The sequence below is a fragment of the Glycine soja genome, chromosome 11, assembly GCF_004193775.1.
Source record: "Glycine soja cultivar W05 chromosome 11, ASM419377v2, whole genome shotgun sequence".
Taxonomy (NCBI): domain Eukaryota; kingdom Viridiplantae; phylum Streptophyta; class Magnoliopsida; order Fabales; family Fabaceae; genus Glycine; species Glycine soja.
In genome coordinates, this window is record NC_041012.1 from 15,420,230 (window position 1) to 15,433,185 (window position 12,956).

Here is a 12,956-nt window from a genome sequence, read left to right on the forward strand (position 1 = left end):
TTTTTTATAAGTGCTTATAAAAAGTTTCTCGTAACAAAAGCTGAATATATTTTACTTTTTTTTTCTTCTGATAAAAAAAATTATAGAGCTTGACTTAATTGTTTTGGTCAAATTAAAATATTAAAATTTTCTTAAATGATTTATTTATTTTATCAATTTATACATGCCATTATAAGTTGTTTTTCGTGTATACAAAAGATATTACTTTAATTTATTTACACATTTTTTTTTTCAATTTCACATACAGGAAGAAAACATATTTAACTATTTTTAACCTTTACTTTAAAGAATTAAATAAATAAAAAATGCGAAACTGAACAAAAATTAAGAAAACAAGATTATGTACAAGTGTCATTAGTGTGAAATAGTTTTACGTAAATAAAGATATTTTTTTACCCAACAAATAGAAATAAAAACAATTTACGATGAAATAAGCCCATAAATAATTAGCTCTGGTAAGTTGTAATGGAATCCAGAAACTTGGGTAGTCTGGGCACAGCAGCGTCCACGCTTTAATCGACGACTAAGTGCTTCTTCTCGTTTTCTTCCCTCGAGTTGTTATCGTCCGTCAATCACTCCTCTTTTACATATTTAGGGTTTTAACTTTCTTTCAATTTTTATAATAATAATAATAATTTGCTCCACTGTTAGGGTTTTTGGCGGGAGTCGTCGCGGTCGTCATCGTCATTGAATCAGCCATGCCTCGGTACATTAGCTTTGTTGCTGAGAAATTCTCGAGTCCTTTGTATTTCACTTTTCATCGAATCCATGGTATTCATTTTCTTTTTTGTTTGATTTTGCATCACAGGTACTACTGTGACTACTGCGACACCTATTTGACCCACGATTCTGTAAGTTGTTTCCCTCACCGGTTTCGTTGCTCTTTCGCTTTGAGTTAGTTTAGTGTAGTGAATTTGCAGCTTTTGGTTGTACAAGTAAAATGCATTTGAAAATAGATTATTGTTTCAATCATATTCAATCAAGGGTTCCTAGCTGGTTCAAAACTGAACTGGGCCCAAATATTGCGTTCTCCTTCAACACAACCGCGAAAACCTTAACTCAGAGCTCGTTCACCATACCACCCAAATCAATTGTCCAAAATCGCGGCTCAAACCGAACATTCGAACTTGAATCAGGTCTCGAATAGAAATCTCGTTGCAATTTCTGATTGTTATTTTCTGATTTTCTCATCGATTGTGATTGTTCTTACATGTTTACAAATTGATAGTTCAACTTATACTGTTTGTCATATTTCTGTTCAGGAATTTTGGGGCAAGGTTGCTAGTGTTGGCAGGATTCAGGAGTAACTATAGTTCAAACCTAGTAATTCTCGCTCCCTTTGCTTCTTCGCAAAGTTATTCTAATTGTTTTGTGATTTTTTCTTCAGTTCAGCATTTGGCTCTGTAGATTAATATTATTGTTTGAGTGAGTTTCCTTTTTTGATGTCAGATATGGAGATAATTTTTCTGCATTAATTTACAGTTTCAATGTTGCGATACCTTGGCTCATGTTATAGTTGGCATTTTTAGGTTTAAACTTAAGAGAATTAGGTACATTGGATGCAGAATTTATTTATTGTTTATCATAGGAGGGGTATAGAAAGAGAGGGAATTCATAATTATTGGTAACTTGGCATGGGAAGTCATGGTAAATTGGTAATGGCAACTGGCAAGCACCATCTTTTTTTAGGCTTTAGCATATTTGCCAAACCTGGGCTTTGAAGGGAGGGTCCAGGTGTAATTTCATTTTACAGTTATCCAGGTGTAATTTCATTTTACAGTTACATATTCCACTTACCATTATATAACAGCTCATCAAGGTAATTATAAGAAAATGTTTGATAAACATATCTGATGTATTATTCAATACTTAAAAAGAGAATAAAAAAATTAATAAGATATTTAAAATAAAAAATAATTTGTATGTCATCTGCAATAAATATATTGACACTGACAAATGTAGTAATAGTCTAGTGGTAGTAGTAGTGTAGTACTTGAGTTATTTAAGTGGGCGATTTTCTGGCTGTAATTGATCTGTACAAAGCAATGACGACAAAAATTGATTCAGAAATAACAAAGGAAAACCCAATGGATGGACTCTTAGATAAACAAGTGAAATTCCAGTGCTATTTTGAATGCTAGGAGCAATATTAGTATGGTCCTCAACTACCCATTTCTACAGTTTTAGTCTGTCCAAGAATGTGGCCTTTTCTTGTGAAAAATAATTTCATCTCAACCTGATTTCTGTTGGTGACTTAATCTTTGAAGTAAATTTTTTAGGCTACAAATGTACTCTAAATTTTACTTGATGATTGATATTATATTGTATTATTTATTTAATATTCCAAATTAAATGATCTCTTGATTATTCTTCAACAGCTACAGAGAAGAGACATCGTGTTCCTTCTGCTTATAATCGCTTCATTAAGTAAGTATTCTTGCGAGTTTACTACTATTTTAAATCAAGCTCCTTGCTTCTCCCTATCTTCTTTGTTATGCAGGATTTGTCTAATTCCTACATTATTTATTATTATTATAACAATTTCCCATAAAATTAACGTTAATTACAGTTATACTTTTCTTGATTAAAAATTGGCACTTTAATTCCTTCCTTTTTCACCTTTTATAAGAAATATATATATATATATATATATATATATATATATATATATATATATAGTTCGTACATAAAAATAATAGAGACAAGTCTAACGTTTTTATAATTAATTTTTGTATATATATAATGATTTATAATTAAATGACGGTAAATTTTCAGAATGTATTATTTATTTTAAGAATGATATATAAAATAATATTAAAGGTTTTTTTAGTGGAGAAAGATGCCAGCATTATTAACATTAGTCTCAAACAACATCAAAGTAGGTCTTGTTTTTAACGGAAATCATTTTATATATTTTAAGAATATAAATAAAAAGGATTATACTTTATTATTACTTGATTTTTTTTTTAATTTCTATTCAAACAAAAAGATGATAAAAATTAGTCCAGTAAATATAATCTCTTACTTCTTAAATAAAGTTTCTGGGAATATTAAAATAAATATTAGAATATATAAATGTGTGTGTGATTTCATTTCAAAAGAAAACATGAGAATAGACTAGAGATGATTCCATTCAGCAAAAACAAATAGCAAGTCTTTTCAACTGCTGGTTTTGCAGGGAGGAAATTCAAAGGATTAAGGCTAGTAATCCAGATATCAGCCACAGGGAGGCTTTCAGCTCAGCAGCAAAAAACGTGAGTTTAAGCTTAGTTAATAATTACTACATTTATCAATTATCATTGTGTGATCAACACAAGTGCATGCTAGTTTTCTATCTTTTTCATGTCTTTTGGAGCCACTTGTGTCGGTTTACGGACACTATGCCTTGTCTCTTCTATAAACTTCTTGCTGAAGGTGACAATCCAATATTCCTACTTTTATTGTAATTAAGAAATTTACCAATGGAATCATCCAGCACCTATATATATATTGATGCTAATCTTGAGGGTATAAGGGGAAATCACATCCTTCAATTGGTTTCCCTCCCCCGGGAAGTTCTAGTTTAAGTAACACGTCCATAAATAAAATAAAAAACATGAATGTAGAATTGGGAAATTACATCATGCCACATATGTATGGTTTGCACATATATATAGAAGATGAGATGACAAAATAAAACATAGCATATTTGGATTATAATAATTTGCAACTCAGGTTTAACATAAAGAAAAATTTAACTCTTTTCATTTCCACTTAATTTTTTTAAATAAGCTGCATTTCCACTTAAATGGTGATTTGAGAGATCCAAAATCATGTTCAAACATGACACAATCAGGTTTTTGTTACATATACTTTTTTTTAAGGGGGGAAACTCCGTAAATAGCACAAACTATGATTTTGTGGTGGGTATACATAATTATTATATATATACGACCATGCTTTTTTTTTGGTATATTATCCGACCATGCTTTTGGAAATCAATCCCTGAAGTTGGCAAAATGAACTAGTGTTTCTATATACTAGATTGCATTAAGATTGTCATGAGGGATCTCTTTAGAGACATTAACAACTCTTAAAAAAAAAGCTGACGGTATCCAAATTCGAAACTTCCCCATCCTTAAATGATATATAGTATTCGATTTAACAAATACTTAAATTAGGAAATTATATATATGGTATTATATAGAATGTTGATATTTAACATTACTTTTTCTTCATTATTTAAAGATTGGTGACTGTGAGTTTTGCATTAAGTAGCTTCTGTGTGCATATGCGCACACGCACATTTGAGAGTGAATCTTGTATAAAGAAAGTCTCCAAAAACTTATGTACTGTATTAGAAAAGGAATGTGAAGCGACAATTTTTGTATAGGGCATATATTTAGGACATTTGATTGGGTAATTAAGTCCACTTTCAACACAAAAGCATATCTAATTTCCCTTTTACAATATCTACAACCAGTCAAGTATACGTATGAGGTCAAGTTTGATAGGCCATAGCCAATTTTATGATCAGTTTATTAGCCCTAAAAACATGATCTAATATTGGGAGTGTTTTTTATTAGTTAATGCTTTACATGTATGCTGCCCTCGTTCATTATAGCATTAGGCCATAATTTCCAATCACATATGCTATAACACCAGTGGCGATTGTCTAGTCCGTGTACATGTGATTCCATGATCTTATGTACTATAGTATGCTCCTTTGGTCTATCTTATTGTTCCTATGTACTATAGGATGCTCTTCACCACATATTATTATTTGGGATATATAAAATTCCTATGACTGTTTGAGTCTGTATTGGCCAAATTTATGGATGCATGTTAATTTGTATAAGAAGAGTATTATTCTTCACATATATTAGATTTTTTTAGAAAAGACCCTCCCTTTAAATAACCTCTATGGTTTCTTTTAATTTATTATGCTGGTCCTAACCCACTGGTGATGGTCTATATTGACAGCTACTAGGTTTCAAAAACTAATCTCTAATCTGTATATTGATTATTGAATACCAGATAGTAGAAGAAAAGGAACTTCAGCTGGTTATATACAGATAAAAATTTTTAAAATTATAATTCATTTATGGTATAACAATTGAAGGATACGTAGTTGCATTTTCATGTTATATATGTTTATGTTCTTTTTGTTACCAGTGCAATGAAGACATTAACCACTACTTTCGAAGGTAAGTCTGATCAACCTATGTCTTTCCAATTACTAACATTTGTAACTTTTCAAATACAACATCTTAAATTTATTTCATGTTCAATTTAGAGTCATGTTCAAACTGGAGGCTATGAGTGTGGATATTATATCATGCATTGGATGTAGTGCATAGTCAGCGGTGGTTTGAAGAATGAATGAAACAGGGTATGTTAAGTATCACAAGTTTTAATTGTTAGTTTGGTATCAATTTGTAATTGAATGTTTGATGTACGTGACTTATTTCATCATTTTAATTTTTGTAGTGGTTTTGTGGTGGATCAACTTTAGACATAGAGGTCATGACAACACTTCGCAAGAAATGGGCAACATATTTTTTACAAGTTAAAAACATGTTCTTTAGAAACATTTAGATGATATAGGATGATATTGTTTTGAACGTAACATGGTTATTGTTAACATTATTTACAACTTGGGTAAAGAATTGACATTTATTTCAGCAGTAACATATTTATTTATTACTATTTGTTTGTACCGAACTCCTTGCACAATGCTTTGTATTTGCAATGTGTACTTGCGTTGATAGTATAATTGTTTTTTGTGATGCCACACTTGGTATCTAGCCGCTCATTGTCAACCATTGTATTTTTAAAGTCCTATTGGCAGCGGTAATCACAATGACAAATTTTGTACAGGTTGGAGTAGTACATTCAATCAATTTCTATAAATATTTTTATTTCTTATATGTTTTGTCAAAATCTTCCACTAATTGAGGGAGGTTATTTTTTGTGTTACAATTTGCTTGGTGCGTCAAAATATCAAATTTCAATGGAAGTGTTCGCAAGAAGGAAGCGTTTCAAGGTGATTGTGAGGGTGTTGGCAAGAAAGAAGGTTGATTCATGATTCAGGTACATAATATTGATTATATTCTACATTTTAACTTTTTCAATTCTTGCTCATTTTCAAATATAAAGCTAAGGCAATTGTAACCATCATTCATGGTAAACATTGAATGAATGTTTCGGTTGAAATAATGATGCAATGCTTCAAAGTTGAAAAGAAATCCTTCATACTACTGAGATTCCTACTAATTTAAAAATATTTTAACATTAATTATATAAGGATGTAACCCTTTTTAGGTATGAATTTGGCTTATTGATGGAGAAGTTGACAAATAGGAATTGATATTGGATGGGGGCAGGCAATAATTAAGATTTCCTGTTTAGGTTTAAGAAATGTCCTAGTTTGTCTATTATAGAACATGTAAAGTTTAATACATTACATGGAAATATTATCATACAACACCATCATCATTAACTGCTTTAGTTAGAGCCATTTATCATTTTCTTTTGAAACATATTTGTATGTTTGGTCTTTGGTTTCCTGTTGGGATTTGTGTTGTATATTCACTACCTTAAAGAATATTTTAAAATGTTTTGAAGTATAGCTTATGAATCTTTGTTGTGATTGTGACTCAAGCAAGAGTCCTTTTGACAATTTGAATCAAAGGTGGCTAATGTTTCAGTGTCAAAATATTCGAGAAGGCAATATTGCACATATTCAGACAATTTAGATAAGAAATTGTTGGTTAATGAATGTCTACATTACAAGTATATGCTTGACCAATTTTCATCCCCATTTCTCATGTTTCTTTTCCTTTTCTTCATTGTCACTTGTGATCTCATCTATATACCCTGGAAGTGTGTTTTCATCTAGTATGTTTAACTCTTATTTCAGATTTTAAAAAACACTTTGTTATGTAGATTACACATTTTACCTTAAAAGTAGTAGCTTATAGTTGCTTTTTTTATGTTGCCATTTTTTTCTTACCATTGTTGTCATCAGGAATTCAGACCAAATAGGAGAAAATTAATATATCTATAGAAATTGGCAGTTTGGTTTCAAGCTGTTGAAAGTTGACCTGACTACTTCTAACAACTTGCCAAACTGATCTGCTCAAGGGATGATGTGAAGTCTCCTTTCATATTCAAAATCTTTTTATCTTTAAAATAATTTGAATTACATAGTTTGACTTCTTATCTTTTAAACATACATGCCTTGTTGAATATTTAATTACATAGTTATGACTACAAACACTACTAAAAAAACTACATTCTACGACATCAAAGCGACGATGGTTCTTAATAACCATCTTAGAATGTGTGTGTGATGGAAATTTTGTAATATGATCAACTTTGACAATGACGGTCCTATAAAGATCATCTTAGAAGGTAGCATCAACGATGGTTATTTATATAATCGTCGTTGATTGCTTTAAAACCTTATTTGTATCCCTCTCTATCTATCTCTCACAGACTCGTCTTTATAGTCACAAACCTATCTCTACACTCACGTCCTCATTCATGTCGTCATTCTCCTTGAGTTTCTCTCTCTCTCTCTTCCTCTTTTCGCACCTTCTTCAATTTTACATTCATCACTCATATTCTCATTCTCTTCATTTTTTTCTTTTCGCCTTTGCAGATCACGATGATAGTTAGGAAAGCACGGAGGATACCAATTTCTCCGATGATGAAGTCTCTGCTCCCAATAACCACACAACTATGACAAGGAACAATTGTTTGGATGCCAAGGCCACAAAGGATTTCTCAAGATAGGTTTGGCCAATCAAAACCTAACCGTTCAGGTTCCCAAATCTGCCTGAAGGTTCATAGATGGAGAAATAGGTTTCAATAAATGTGTTCAAAGGAACCTCACTCAAGCTGTCACTGCCCTTATTCATCTTCAAAAGCAATCTCACCTGCACAATGTGAATTGCCCTGATGATGACATCGTTGGATTAAGTACTCCAAGTGCCTCTTCCATCATTGATTCTAATTTTCCAATGGAGAGGGATTTAGAATGCTCCCTACGGAATGAACCAAAAAGGGGGGGGGGGGGGGGGGTTCTTTGTTGTACACTTTGGGGAAAAAATGAAATTCAATTTTTTTTTACAGGAAGTTTCCCAAAGTTAAAGTAGCTATTGATTGTTGTCTGTCAAAGTCAACCTAAACATTGTACTTATTTGATTCTTTTTTGTTGAGTATTTATTGAGAAAATCACTCATCATTGATTGCATATGGGTTTCTTGTTTACTCAAAATACATTATATTAGAATTAATATAAAATATTACACCCATCGTCTAACTGAAAACCTACTAAAAGCAAAATATGCATATACCTTCTATGTTTATTTGCCTAGTCATTGAATTATCTAACAAACTGGACTTAACTTGTTGAAGTATTCCTCTTATGTCTGCATGAATTTCACCCATCAAGCTGCCTCTTTCATATTATTATTCCCTTTTCAAAGTTTAAACTCTAGAATTTGAAAATTTACTTATAAGCTTTAAAACCTTAGCTTTAATTTTTCTACATTTATTAATGTTGTAGTGCCTTGTGGTCAGTGAGATGAATTCATTGAATATCTGGACTCTGCTTGATCTTACTAACATTCATATTACATGGTATAGATGGCATTCTCATGATTGAAGCGGGTAGACTTTTAATACCGGGGGGCTACTTTGTCTGGACTTCACCACTTACAAATGCACTTGACAAAGACAGTCAGAAAAGATGGAAGTTCATACAAAGTTTTGTTGAAAACCTTTGCTGGGATATGCTATCATAGCAAGATGAAATTGTCGTATGGAAGAAAACTAGTAAAAGGAATTGCTATAGTTCAAGGTAGCACCTCTGTGACATGTATTGATGAAATGTATTTCACTTTGTATATCATGGAAAAAGATATCTAGTAACTAGGACCTTCATTATATGAATATACATTTGTATACTACATGAAATTTTATAAATGTCCCTGATAATTAGCATTTCTTGTCTATATTTTCAGAAAGAATAGTTATCCACCTCCTTTATGTGGCAAAGGCTATGATGTGAAGTCTCCGTATTATCGAGAATGGCAAAACTACATAGGAAGAACACATAGCAGCCGCTGGATTTCTATCAAAGAGAGAGAAACTTGGCCTTCCAGAGATCACTTGAACAAAAAGAAGCTTGCAATCTTTGGTAATTGTTATATTCTTTAACATTTATTTATAGATTTCTCTTAATAGAAGGATTTCATTGTACTGTATCACTGAATGAAATCTCCTTTCTAGTAGGCTATCTTAATATGTATATATTTACTTGCATTAGGGTTGCAATCTAATAAATTTGCTAAGGACTCTAAAAGCTGGAAAGCAGCAGTTCAAATTTATTGGTCTCTTCTGTCACCTTTAATATTTTCTGATCATCCAAAGAAACCTGGTGATAAGAACCCTCCACCACCTTATAACAAGCTAAGAAATGTGCTAGACATGAATGCTCATGTTGGTGGTTTTAATTATGCAATGTTGCAAGCTGAAAAATCCATATGGGTAATGAATGTGGTCCCTCTGATTGGACTCAACTATCTTTCCTTGATCCAGCATCGAGGTTATGTTGGTGTTTTGCACAATTGGTATTTTAACCTCCTTTCTCTTATTTTAGAATTTCATGATTCTTTGTTTGCCTTTTTTGTTTTGCTTGGCTGAATGCAAACTCTGAGTCATCTGATAAATTCTTTATTCCTTACCTTGTTCAATTTTGTTTTAACGTCTTGATACCTTCCAAATATATAGAATTATTGATTTCCTTATGTAAAATATTAGCATTAATGCCTTCATCTAGGTTGTGTACTTATTTAAATTCTGGTGGAGGATATAACATTTGCATTAGGGTTTGAACATTCTTAATGTGTATTAGCAAGGGAATCTTTGCATTATGATGGCACAAAAATTGAGACTTCCATTGAACAAAAACCCAAGCCCAAGACTGTTGCTAAACCCATTGTCGCTGAGCTTGCTCAAAGGTGATGCATTTTCTCTTTTTTAGTTTGTCTGTTTGTAATTTTCCTTCCAATTCCTAACCAGCTCTAGTGTCCTTCCTTTTAATATTAAATTCAACTCTGCAGACTGGACAAGACTTTTACAAACTAGAGAAAAAATATAAAATATTAGTGTTTGAAACCACATACATTATGTGTTTAATCAATATGTATCTTACAAGGATAAAGTGATTATGTCAAGAAGGGATATGACGTTTGGCAAGTTACAGTTGATTATCATTTTTCCTATCTTATATGTTGCCTTTGTTTCTAAGTAGCATTTGTTTGTTTAATATATAGTTTGGATATTTCTCATTTGGTGGAAGCATTGTTATTGTATAATAATAATAATGATGATGATGATAACAATAATGGTTTTCTTTTTGTCTTGCTATTTCTTTATTTCTTTTCTTTTGGCATTTGAGGGGGTCACTAAATATAGATTGATGCACTGCTATTATATTATGGTGTTCTTTTCTAACAACTTGTCAATAGGATGATTTGGTGTCCTTTTTATTCCCACTTTCTCTTTGGGGCTATTTCCTAAAATTTGTGTTTCCTTTTAAACATAAAATGTAAAAGGAAGAAGAAAAAATGCCTTGTACATTAATTAACTTGCTGCAATTTGTATGAATTTGCAGAACATTGGAAGTGTTCCCTCCGCAAACTCAAGGCTCTCATCCCTTCCTCCAGAGCCTTATTATCGTGGGGAAACTATTGACATCCCCCTTGATAATGCAAAGGTAGGCTGGATTATAAAAAGTTTGAAATAAATATCCAAAATATTTGCCTCAATGTTGTTGTTTACCAAAGGTTTAATTATGCACTTCTTAACATATTGTTTCAAAAGAAAAGGAGAAGGAACTTCAAGCTAAAGAGGTTGAATTGAAAAGAAGGGAACATGTGATTCATTTTGATATCTTGTTTGATACCTTTAGAACCAAGTATACAACTTACTTTTATGAGTTAGAGACTTGGTTTGTCAAATTCAATATTTTATATTGCTATCTTATATATGTGCAAATAAATTAAAATGAATCTGTAGATTCTAAGTTAACATCAAGGACCTAATTGGTAGCAAGAGTGGCTTACGTCAGTTATGTGATTGTTTGTGGCCACTTTTTTCTTATATTTAATACATTAGTATATTAGTACTAGCATGTGGGTAGTAAAATTTCGGTTGAGAATCATGTTCAACACATTAATTAAAATTGGGATTTCTGATTTTTATTGTTACATTTGTTTACTTTAACATTACTATATATATGTATTAATTTGGTCATTACGCTATAATATCATTTGGTGTACTCAGGAAATTGATTATTATTTTTGCAGATTTAGTGTTAAGAACAGGTCTATTGTTTCCCATTGAGAACAAGTCTATTGTTTCCCTTTTATTTTAAATTTAAATTTCTAATCAGGATTCTGGAAGATTTTGGTAGTTAACATATCCAGACTTTATTTCTGAATATGGTGGAGAACTAGCTCTTAGCTTTCTAAATATGGTGCAAAATTTGAACCTTATTATTCCCTCTTTGTACGGGAGATTGTTTACATTTATTATCTATTAAATATATTCTAATACATTTTTTATTAATTATTATTTCAATATTAGTTGTCTTTTGCTTCTCTACAATAATAATATATTTTTGTTTTAGTGAATGATTTATATACCTCTCATGTGCTTGTGCTGATTATTAAATGCACAAATTCATTCTTGCTTCCCTTACTCTACAGTTTCATATACCACATCCTGGCAGAGTTGGAGGAAGGTTTTTTGGTTGACATCATGATGCCTTCTATGTTGAACTGGGTCTTAGGTGGCAATAGGAAACATTTAGATCCCATTTTTCTTTGCTTTGCTCATAGACTTTCTTTCATGTGAACACATTTTTGTTATTATTGATTGACATTAAATGTTTCTAGTGTTATAAAATTTTACGAATCTTACTTATGATTTAATAGGTCGTACTTATAATTTTGAAACTTCAAATAAATTACAATTAATAATAGAAAATATATGAGAAAAAATATGAGAGAATGTATTATTAAAACTTCTATTTAGGAAAATACTATGCACATACCTTTTCTCATTTTTTTTTATCTTTTTTCTTATTTTTTTCACTATATCGTTTGTCAAATTAAACTATTTATATCTTTTTATTAATTTCTTTAAAACATAAACAATTGAATATACGAATTATAGAAAAATAATTTTAATTTATCTTTCTAAAATATAAAAAATTAAAACTTCAAATATATATATATTATAGAGTAAGATATAATATATTTATATCCCTTAATTAGGGAGTAAAGTACCTATTATAACACAGGATTGAATGGAAGTCAATGTAACACTTGCTTTGTTTAAATTTTAAAAATTATTATAAATTATGAATTTTAAATTAATAATTTTTTTAAGAGGTATATCCAACTTGCTTCTTTAAAAAAATAAAAAATTACTTTAAAAACAATGTTGACAAATATATTGAAGGAAAAAGTTGTTTATTTTATTAAAAAATTTATGTTTTTTTATTTAAAAAAAAAAGCTTAAGTAAACTAGCCTAATATGTATAATATATTCAAAAAGTAAATATTCTTGGGGTTTATCTTACATGTCCAATATGAATTAATATTCCCTTACATGTTTATTAATAAAATCAAACATTTTTTTGGTTTGTGGCAATTTCTTATGTAAACCAACATCTAGAACTTTCATTTATTATTCTATCCTTTTCATTCGTTTACTATTTCACTAACAAAAGCTTGCATTCTTGATGAGTATTCAAAGTGCTTTACAGTTTATATTATAAATAAATTTTAATTTAAAACTAGTAATATTACTATATTTTTTGTTAGAAGTTAGTATATATTTTAAAAAATTCATTTGTTACCCAATTTGTGCTGATTTAATATAAATTTTTTATTTAA

General features: G+C 30.4%; 1 long non-coding RNA gene across 11 annotated transcripts; it reads left to right on the forward strand.

Moving 5' to 3' along the window:
• The first annotated feature begins 420 nt into the window (after positions 1-420).
• Positions 421-11,987, forward strand: LOC114377511. 11 transcript variants are annotated; one of them, XR_003659096.1, is made up of 17 exons: positions 422-563; positions 652-706; positions 809-851; positions 985-1,136; positions 1,263-1,323; positions 2,379-2,427; positions 3,179-3,254; positions 5,155-5,186; positions 5,276-5,371; positions 5,788-5,859; positions 6,000-6,072; positions 7,646-7,965; positions 8,635-8,848; positions 9,012-9,187; positions 9,905-10,010; positions 10,667-10,768; positions 11,763-11,982. It is a non-coding gene; the product is annotated as an uncharacterized LOC114377511 (long non-coding RNA). The 11 variants fall into 11 exon arrangements; XR_003659090.1 differs by adding an exon at positions 9,317-9,620 and having other exon boundaries at positions 421-563; positions 5,276-6,072; positions 11,763-11,987; XR_003659095.1 differs by having other exon boundaries at positions 5,276-5,859; positions 11,763-11,985.
• The last annotated feature ends 969 nt before the right edge of the window (positions 11,988-12,956 follow it).